At 43.1% G+C, this 10,685-nt stretch overlaps 1 pseudogene; it reads right to left on the bottom strand.

Moving 5' to 3' along the window:
* Window positions 1–2,098: 2,098 nt before the first annotated feature.
* On the bottom strand, window positions 2,099–6,025 carry LOC121832649 (tubulointerstitial nephritis antigen-like pseudogene; annotated as a pseudogene).
* Window positions 6,026–10,685: the final 4,660 nt, after the last annotated feature.

The following is a 10,685-nucleotide window of genomic DNA, read 5'->3' as shown; positions in this document are numbered from 1 at the left end:
CTAGCTCAGGCATGACCTTGAATTTTAAATTGATTTGGAAAACAGTAAATCCCATTTGGATACCAGGGAGGGAAAGAAAGTAGTGGGAGGGTATTATAAGCAAACAAATGAACACAAGGAAGTAAGTTTCATTTCTAGACTTTGAGGTTTCAATAATCCCCAAATGTCCAGAAAAATTGGTATTAGAGGAACCATCTATTTTTACTTTGCTAAGTAAAGACAGTATGTGGAAGGTTTATCATCGTTGTCATATCATCAAGTTACAGAACAAAGAATATTTAGCTTCCAAAAAGCAAAAGAGGCATAAACTTCATTTTTTTTAAAAATTGAATAAATTTTGTTTTCAAAAACTCTTTTGTTGTCCTTATGCCCCTCACTGTACTGGAATGTCACCTTGACAATGGGGGAATCACTGCCTTCAGTTTTTGGCTCAAGGTCAAAACATATTCCTGGCGAGTTTCCCAAGATTCAACTTCTCAATATTTTGTCTGCATCCAACTGAAGCTTTCTGCTACCATTATCTCATACAGTAACCAATTATACAGCCAGGCAGGTAAAAAGTAGGCAATGTATCTGAAATAAATTAATGTGTGCTGTGTATTAAAGAAAACACGGATGGGTCAACAGTGTGAAAAGCTTTGTAACAGCTATTGAAAGCACTGGCCGAGGCATGCTGTGTGGCTGTGTCACATAGATCATGATGGCAGCTTCTCTATTTTTACTATAAGTTATTTTTAAATAAACATTTTAAAGAGTAAGATTAAAAAGGGACAAACAGCAAGAGACAACTGAAAAAAAGACTTTTATGTACTGGAGAAACTAAAACTTGAAGCAAGTGAGGCAGATGATGGCAAGCATTATTTACCGCCAAACTGATTTATTTGGGAATAACACCCACATGAGAATGAGAAGATATTTTGAAAAATAGAAATGTGAATAATTTCCTCAGATGTCTTCCTTATTTGCAAAGAGGCAAAGTGGCTCCTAGAGAATATGCATAATTCAATTCATAATGATGAGAAAGAAAATTTGTAAAGGGAGGAAAGGAAGATTATGGGCCAAGGGGCATCAACTAGTCAGCATCTGAAAGAAGCTGGATGCCTATTAAATACCATTGTAAGAAATGAATAATTTTGGCCTCAGTGAGGAGCACAGGTGACTGTAGTCATACTTACAAGCAAATAACAACAGGGACTAAGTATTGTGGTTATTTCATTAAAGTATTGGCTCCTGTATAGCAACAAGGGTTGGCTAGATAAGCAAAAAACAGTAAAGGAATCACACAGGTCCTCATTTGGAAGATAACTCTGCAGGGAGCACCCACAACTGTACTCAGAAAGTAAGAAAAGTAGATCAGCAGCTATTCTCAATCTCCTGCCCTGGTAGATGATGTTGGGGGTATTCCATCACACTGTGAACCCCAAGTTTGCATTTGCACTAATTAAATAAAACTAACCTTGGGTCAGGAGGCTGAGTTAGCAACTAGTTTACAGAGAGTAATCATAGAGCATCAGAAGGGATGAAAGCGAGAGTAATGACAGGAGATAAATTTGAATTCCCGAAAAGCCCAAATTATTCTTTGTACTTCTCTCTCTTTTTCTTTCTCTCTTCCTTCCTTCCTTCCTTCCCGCCTTTCTTTCTTTTCTCATCAATACTTTGGTTTTATTTTAACACAGCGATAAGAAAACTAAATATATTTAAAGACTAGAAAACACTACTGGAGGTTTTGGAAAGGTATAGCCAGAATGGGGCCAAGGAGATGGGCAGAAACAACCAAAAAGAAAAACTAAGAAAATGGTAACGGAGTCGAGTAGTAGGAACATTGGGATGTCTTAGCTCTTGGGCTGGCCGACAGGGACCTGGGATCTACACTCCCTTGCAGTTTACAAACCAGGCCCTCTCCAGTTCTGGCTGTGGTGCTTGAAGGCTCTACTAGCCTCACATATCGTTGGCTCCCGGGCCGGGTGCAGCATTGGTGGATCTGTGGCTGGAAGGGGGCAGGAATTAGCACCTGGTACCTTGACTGTACCCAAGGATTCATCAGACATTGGCCTCAAGGTCTCTTCCGTGACTGAGGATCCCACCTAGCGGCTGTGACTCATTGATACCCCATGTCCTCCATTCCCACACCGCCGCAGACTCCTGGCACGAAATTCGCACTCATTGGTGCCACAGATTCACACGTGGCCACTCTCACTCCACCACGGGCCACAAGAGTTGGCAGCAGTCCAGCATTTGATGGTGCTTCCATCTGGCAACGTCTCTTCTCCCACCCTATGATCTCGACAGAGTGAGTCCCACATCTGGGGTACTGCTCCAGCCTCCATTGGCTTACCTGTGTGTGACTGTAGATGCCACTCTGGTACAAGATGTCCTCATGTACTTCCACGAGTGCTTGAATGGGACCATTCTCCATTAGCTTCTCATCAGAGCCCAAGCGGTAAGCAGGTGTGACATGGTAGATGCCATTAGAATCAACCTGACTATTGGGGCAGTGGGAAATGACCTAGCTTGGTTTTGCTCATGGCACTGGAATGGGTAACCGTTGTAAGACACCACCCCTTGGCACCGCAGGCACCACCGAGGCACCTACCTCAGCAGCCCTGCTGGTGGTGGGTATCACAGAAGAGCAAGTTCTGTGTCGATAGAATGGATGTCATGTGTCCCAAAGAATGGATGGAGACCTGGTCAGATGCAATAACTGCTGTGGGGAAAGCTCAGGGACCTGCACAGCTGCCCTGGTCCAGTCGGCAGTGCTTACCCTTGGCCCAGCACCGTGTAACGCCCTCACGCAGGGTCATGCCCCAGAAGGCGCCATGGTTCCCAGCCTGCTACTCAGAGTTGCTCCCGATTGATGGCATTAATCATGTCCAGGTCCACTAGACATGGTTGCCCTTTCTCCCGGTAGATGCATCGATTGCAGTTGCCTCAGTGGGTTCTGACGACTGGTAGGTGCGGCCCCCATGCATGCAAGCCATGACATTCCTGGTGCCCTTCGTCATTCAGATGAGTTGGGACTTGCACATGGGTCATGCATTGAAGGACCTTGAGGAAGGAACTGAAGCCCAGGAAGATAAGCAACTCGTTAAGATAGCACAGTATTTTCAGACGGCAGCCTGTACTTATTTCTAATAGGCATTTTTCTTTTTCATTTTAAATTTTTACTGTATCTGTGATTTAGAAATATGTGGAGGGGGGCGCTTGTTTTTGTTTTCAGACAGAGTTTCCCTCTGTGGCTTTGGCTGGGCTGGAGGTTGCTATGCAAAGACTCACCTGTCTCTGCCTCCAGAGTGCTGGGATTAAAGGTGTGCACCACCAGGTCCTGTTAGAATTAGATTTTAAAACAGTATCTTGATGCAACAGGCTGAGACAAATGTCTAACTGAGGTGCCTATTTAACATACAAAGCAGTTGCTGGCCTCAGTCTCCCTTAGTCCCTACTCCCCGGTACCTGTTACAGTCATCCTAGCTGGCATATCCCACCCCTACTCTCAACTCTCCAGCCCCTCAGCTTCCCTTCCCTTCCCCCAGCGTCTCTGACTCCAATATAATCCAGCCTTTTTGGTGTCGTCTTGGTCCTCTTGGTCTCTTGATGCTTTTGGTTCCCAGGTGTTCTCTTTGCTCCTCTCTGGTCTCATCCTCTCATCACCTCACCTCCACCCCCACTCATGGCCCAGTTCAGTCTGCCAGCCTGGTTCACTTTGGACCCTTCCAGATGCCTCTGGTTGTTCTCTCTCTCATATCTACAATAAACCTTCTCCTCAACCATACCTAGGAGCAGCCATGTCCTCATGTTTTCATTTATTTGGTGCCAAAACCACAGGATTGGCATATATGATCTCCCTTTTAAGAACTCGGCCACTCCGAACTAAGCTGCTGTTTGACTCTAAGGTACATATGGAGCATTTGTTCCTGCTGGCTTCTGCTGCCCAGCAAATTTGACTCCAAATTGTGGAGTCTGACTCTCAGCTGCTTCTTCCCACCATGTGCTCTAACCATTCCTCTCCTACTCCTACTCTGTGTCTCTCTAGCTTCTGGAACCTCCTATGTCCTCTGGGGCCCCGTGTGGCCCCAGGTGGCCCCACGTGGCATGAATACCCTTACCCCTTCTCTTTTTCCCGGTCTTCTCCCAGTCCACCTCTCCAGCTGCTTTCCCTCTTCTCTTCTACCTTTCCTCCCCTAGGAGCTTCGGTCCCACAGCTTCTGTAAGCCTTTCCAGGCTTCTGTAACCCTGCCCTTTCTGTCTCTTAGCTCCATCCTGGAAGTCAAGCAGCTTCCTTAAGCCCTCCTGATCCTATACTGTGACCCTCTTCCTCACTGCCACCTCAGAGATGCCTGCTCTGTCTCTTCCTTGAGCTCTCCCGGGCCTCTCTTCCCTCAGGAGAAGTTTGTTGTCCTGTTCCCTCTCAGCTTACTACTGAAGTCCTGCAGCTTCTCCATGCCTGCCTGGACTTCTCTCTGTCTCTCAGCTCCCCCTTGGAGCTTATCGGAACTCGCTCCAGCAGAATTTGTCTTGCAGCCCTTTCTCCTTTCCTCTTCGGACTCAGTGATCTCATCAAAGCTCCACTGTCTTACTACAAATGACTTGGCCTCAGTACGGCTCAAGGGGCAAAGATGGCCCACTTGATTTCAGATTTTCTCATATGCTAACAACTTCTGCCACCGCACACACAAATGGCCACAGAACCTCTCAGACCTAAGCCTTTTCTGATCTCCACTTCTTTTTTTTGGTTTTTTGAGACAGGGTTTCTCTGTGTAGCTTTGCGCCTTTCCTGGAACTCACTTGGTAGCCCAGGCTGGCCTCGAACTCACAGAGATCCGCCTGGCTCTGCCTCCCGAGTGCTGGGATTAAAGGCGTGCGCCACCACCGCCCGGCTGATCTCCACTTCTAAGTCTCTCATCTCTAAGGGTTCTCTACTTTCAACTCTTAAAAAAAAAAAAAAAACCTTATCTCTACAATTTCCCTGCTCTCAAAAAATTTCTTAGAACTATGCTGTAAATATCTCACAATTTGTAAGTTCATTGGGTATGATTAAAAAATCTGTAACAATGGGCGTGATGGCACACTTCCTTAATCCCAGCACATGGGAAGTAGAGGCAGGCAGATCTCTGTGAGTTCAAGGCCAGCCTGGTCTACAGTGAGTTCCAGGACAGCCAGAGCTGTTACACAGAGAAACCCTGTCTTGAAAAAAAAAAAAAAAAGGGAAACAAGAAAATCTGTAATAAAATTTAGCTTAAAACTTATAATAAAAGGATTATAATTTAAAAGCGATACATGGGTAATCTTAATTTGCTACAACATTCTATATATGATTCAACTCTTGTTTAGAATATATTATATATGTAACTTGGGTTCAACTCTTATTTAAAAAGTAGATATACTTTTAAAAAGATACTTTTAAGTAACAACCATGTGATTCACCTCCATTCTGGCAGATGACCTCACTAGGATGGATGCAAACCTGTGGCTGGCAGCCATCTTTACTGAGATTAAAAAGAGTCCACACAACAGGGATAAAACTGTAAAATCTTAATTTTATAAAAGCTACTCACTTGTAAACTGCTAAAGATAATTAAGACATGCAAGTTAATGCATAGTTGCCTTATAAATGATCAAATTCTTTAATGTTCTCAAAACTATATTCTTAGTCATGCTAAATACAAATGTAGTTCACTTATTTTTATTTTTATTTATTTAGCTTCCTTTACATGTTTTCAAGGTTAAGCCTAAAGCAAGTAACTAAAAACAAGTAAAGTTTGCTAAAATTATGTATATGTAATGGATAGAGGTTCTCAAACTCTTCGGAGATATGAATATAGCATTTAAAGTGTTTAATAAAAAAGCTTCCCATGATAGAAAGAAATGCCAGATTCTGGTGGCAGCCCTCAGGTCTCCAAAGAAGACAACTCCACCTGAATCATGGTAACACTAACCACTGGGGAAAACTGCCTCCTGTCTCACCTGCCGCCAGGGCTCTGCCCACACTGTGGACATTGAGTTGACTGCCGTACGTACTCTGCCTCATCCTAGCAGGTCAGTTTTCCCAGCTTCCTCCTCCACAGGAAAATCTCTCCCACCTTCTGAGTCTGGCAGCTGAAGGCTGGTGCTGCCCTGCACAGCAGCTGCAGGTGTAATGCTGTCCTTGTGACAGCCAAAGGTCCACAACCTCTGTCCCCTAAGGAAGGCACCGTAGGAGCCTAGGGTAACCATCCAGGTATCAGTAAGACACTGTTATTTCAATTGATACATAGGCTATTTGGATTATACTTCCTGTTATAATTTATCTTTCTCAGATCTTTAATGATATTGACAACCAACTATAAATTTATGTTGAGAGCAGCAAGCAAACCAGCTCCTTCCCAAAGGCTGCAGCTGCCTTGTTAGTTCACTTGTATAGAAAATCAAGCCTCAGGCCTCACTTTTCTAGAGTTATTAGGTTTCCTGCTGAGAAAGGCATACCTAGACACAGTTTACCTTGCTTGCAGACTTCACGCTGAAAGAGATAAACTTACAAAAAGGGTTTCCAAATAACTTTTTACTATTCCTTTTATATTGCACAATTACAGAATATCACAGTTTCTTGTATAACTCAGTTTATCCAAATAGCTAAATCTTAGCAAAGTTAGTAAAGACAAAGAGGCTAGACATGTATCTTAAATTCATTTACTGTTACCCTGAGTAGATCTTAGAAATGTATAAACCTTATTTATCAAACATATGTTGTTCCTTGTTTAAATTTTCAAGAAACCTGGTGTTGAACAGTTAGTAACCACAAAAGTAGTTAGACCTACATTTCTAAGTCAGTTTTTATTAAGCTGAGTAGACCTTTATAACTTTAAGAATTTATAAACCTTATTTATCAAACAAGCCTTATTTAAAGATATGTTGTTCATTATCTAAAAATGTTCTAGAAGCCTGGTATTGGGCAATTAGCAAAGATGTTAGACACACATCTCTAAGTCAGTTTTGTTTTGTTTTGTTGTTGTTCACCTGAGTGTATCTTTACAACCCTAGGAATTTCTTAATCCAAAATGTTTTGGAGATCTGCTGTTGCTTCCTTACTGTAAAGGGAGATACACTAATGAAGTTTTGTAATTGTTGCTTTGGTTGGTTTATACCACATAGTCATCTTAACTAAGATGGTGGTGAGGTTACATTGTATGTGCTCTTATGTACTGTGCCAAGGTGTGGTTGAGGAGGCTTATTGTAGATATGAGGGAGAGCACAGTCAGAGGCATCTGGAAGGGTCCAGATGAACTGGGCCATGAGAGAAGGGAGTGGCAAGAGAGAAAAAGAAGAAAGAAGGAGCAAAGAGGGTACCTGGGAGCCAGAAGAGCCAAGAGGCCACATAGCCAAAATAGCTGAGTTGAGGGAAGGAAAGTGAAGCTGAGGGATTGGAGATGCTTAGGGTTAGGGGCAGGGTATGCCAGCCTGGATGACTCTGTAACAGGTACTTGCAATGCTAAGAGATGCTGGGAGAACCTGGAAGCCAGCATCTGCTTTGATATGTTAAATCAGTTAGCATTTGTCTCAGGTTTCTTTGAGACCTAATGGCAGTCATATATCTTCCTTTTAATTAAGACAGGCAAAGATTGTTCTTGACCAGACAACTTTGCCTAACACAGTAGTTCTGGAAACAGAAAATAAAATGGCCCCTGATACTCTCAATTTCTCTGGTTCCAACAGTCAGAGTCAGGGATGGGTTAAGCACCTGTGTGTTTAACTGCAGATACTATCCCTAGAGAGAAGAAAATAGACCCAACTCAGCTGGTTTGGGTTCTAATAAAAAGGTGACAGAGGCTTTAGACATTGTTGCAAGACCCAATTCAGTTCAATTCCATCTGTCACTCACCGGGAGGAGCTCTGTGACGAGGCAGAGGAAGCCAGGGAGTTGGGAGACTTGGTCCTGCCTGTCCCTGCAGCTGGCTGCACATTTATGGTGGCAGTTTTCTGATTTAATCTCCTTGGCTGGTTAATTAGGGTATTGATCATCTGCAAAGTCTTCATTAGTTTCAATATAATACAATTAGACATTTATGCCTAAATCTGGGTTATTGAACTGCGAGTTTGAATAGCCAGCAACAACTAGCTGCATGTCATTCAGTTGTTCAAATCATGTGCTGATTATTCCAGAATCTTGATCATCTACTGGCTTAACCATGAGTCAGTCCTTTTGATTGATTTAAATACATTTGAAAATGCTGTAGTTAGTCTGGGGCTGGAGAGATGTCTCAGTGATGAAGAGCACTTGCTGCTCTTCTAGGGGACCTGGATTTGGTTTCTAGCACTCACAGTGGACAGCTCACCACTGCCTGTAACTCCCAGCCTCAGGGGATCCAGCACCCTCTTCTAGCTTCTGTGAAAACTATCATACACATGGTACACACACACACACACACACACACACACACACACACACACACACACACACACACACACACACACCTGCATGCTCATTTTTTAAAAATACCATGGTTAAAACAGCTTTAAGAAAGTAAGCATAACCCTCCTTGAGCAGTTGTGTTCCATCACATAATCTGGCTGCTTTACAGCCATCTTGACTAGTACCACATGGTTATTTTGAAAATTCTCCTCCACTCGTGTGTCTGATGCCTTGCTTTTTCATATTTGCAACTCCTACATCTCTGTCTAGTCTCCCAAGGTTAGTTTCTCAGTGTTTCCTCTCAGACCTTTCCCTGTAACTGTATCTGCTGTCCTTGGAGGATTTCATTCTCATCTACATATAGTGGTAAATATTTACCAAACTGGTTTGGGTGGTGGCAAGGAGGGCTGATTTGTAGTGTATGCTGATGTCTGTGGTGTGCATATTTTCATGCAGCCAATAACAGGCTACCAAACACTGACCATGGAGTAGGGAAAAGATCTAGCTAGCTCTAGCATGCCACCTTATCTGTCATTTCCACTGCCGTCTACATGCTGACATCCATCTGTTGATATTCCCATGCCAGCAGCAGAAGCAGCAGCAAGATGAGAAGGCAGAGGCCAAACACAATGAACTTGTAGCTCAACTAGGGGATACTGTAAAGCAGGACACTGGAAAGAGCAGCTTCCAGTATGTTATCATCCTATAGTAACAAGTGTGCTAGGGAAGACTAACCTTATGTTATGTCTCTTGGGGCCTGGGTATACTCCTGGATTACACTTCAATATTTTGGTTATCTAAAAAGAATCTTATGCCCTCAAAATGACTCATTCTGTATTCTCTGAACCTCCACATACAGTCAGTCACAAAGCACTGCCAGTTCTATCTCCCAATTTTTTCTTGAATTCATCTTCTCATGTTCATAGTCATTCCCTCACTGTAGGCCCTCATTCTGTCTCAATTGCTTTGCTTGGAGAATCTCCCAACCAATGCCCTTGACCCTGTCACATTCCAAATCAGTTTATGCACTGCCTTGTTACAGAGCAATTGTCAAACAGAAAGTTACTTCAGTTGCTCTTTTGCTAAAAATCCCTCAGAATAAAATCCAGATTCCTTAGGGCAGCACAGATGCTCCTTCATGGTCTACCTGTTAACTCTTTTCTAGGCGAGGTTATCTAGAGATCAAAGGATGACTTGGATATCCCTACCTTCTTCTCCACCTTATGTAGTTTTAAACTTTCATGGCTTTCTTCCATTATGATGCTCACTTCTGGTTTTCGTCTTCAGTTTGTGGAGTTTTTTTTTGTTTTTTTTTTTTTAAAGGAAAGAGTTGGCACTAATCAAACCAAGGGCCACAAGTGTTCTACCACTGTGATATGCCCAGCCTCCTCTTCCATATCTGATGGTTTCTTCTTACTACCTTCTCCCTCATCTCCTCCTTACATGTTATTTTTCTCCACTTTAGTCCTCAGAACTCTTTTTATTTTATTGTTTAAAAGATGTATTTATTTGTAACCATGTGTATGGGAGGGCATGGATTCCAGAGGTATCTGACCTGGAACTCAGCCACCTGATATGGTGCTGGGCATCAAATTCAGGTCCTCTGGAAGAACAATATATGTTCTTAATCACTGATCCGCTTCTCCATCCCAGAACTCTCTTTTTTAAGGTCACATATTTCTGTTTTATTCTTCTCCCTAAAGTTGAATTATGCTTTTGCTTCCAGATTAGACTAATCTTTGCAATACCTGCACAAGTATCTCTTCTCTGTCTTAAGCTCTGAAGTTGATCAGATTCTCATCTCTGCATACATCTGTATCTCAGTTTGTGTCTCCTGTTATCTTACAGTGTCTTGTAGCAGTTACCTAAGTCTGCCTGAAGTAGTAGCTTAATACAGCAGTCATTTATTGTTTGTTGCTCACAAGTCTGCAGGGTAGTGGGAATTGCTACTGACCTGATCTGGATTCAGCAGCTCTTGGCTGGGCTTACTTATATGGACATGAGTTAGGACAAACTGGGGCACCTGGGAAGTTGGCTAGTTTTATGACAACTTGACACAGCCAGAGTCATCTGAAAGGGGGGAGCCTCAATGGAGAAAATGCCTTCGTAAGATCAGCTCTAGGTAAGCCTGTAGGGCATTTTCTTAATTAGTGATTGATGTGGGTCAGCAGTCCATTGTGGGTGAGGCCATCACTAGGCAGATGGTCCTGGTTTCTATAAAAAAAAAAAAAAAATTGGCTGAGCATGAGGAGCAAGCCAGTAAGCAGCATCCCTCCATGGCCTCTGTATCAGCTCCTGCCTC

This window comes from Peromyscus maniculatus, chromosome 10 (genome assembly GCF_049852395.1).
Source record: "Peromyscus maniculatus bairdii isolate BWxNUB_F1_BW_parent chromosome 10, HU_Pman_BW_mat_3.1, whole genome shotgun sequence".
Lineage (NCBI taxonomy): Eukaryota > Metazoa > Chordata > Mammalia > Rodentia > Cricetidae > Peromyscus > Peromyscus maniculatus.
This window is presented reverse-complemented; position numbering and strand designations above follow the sequence as displayed.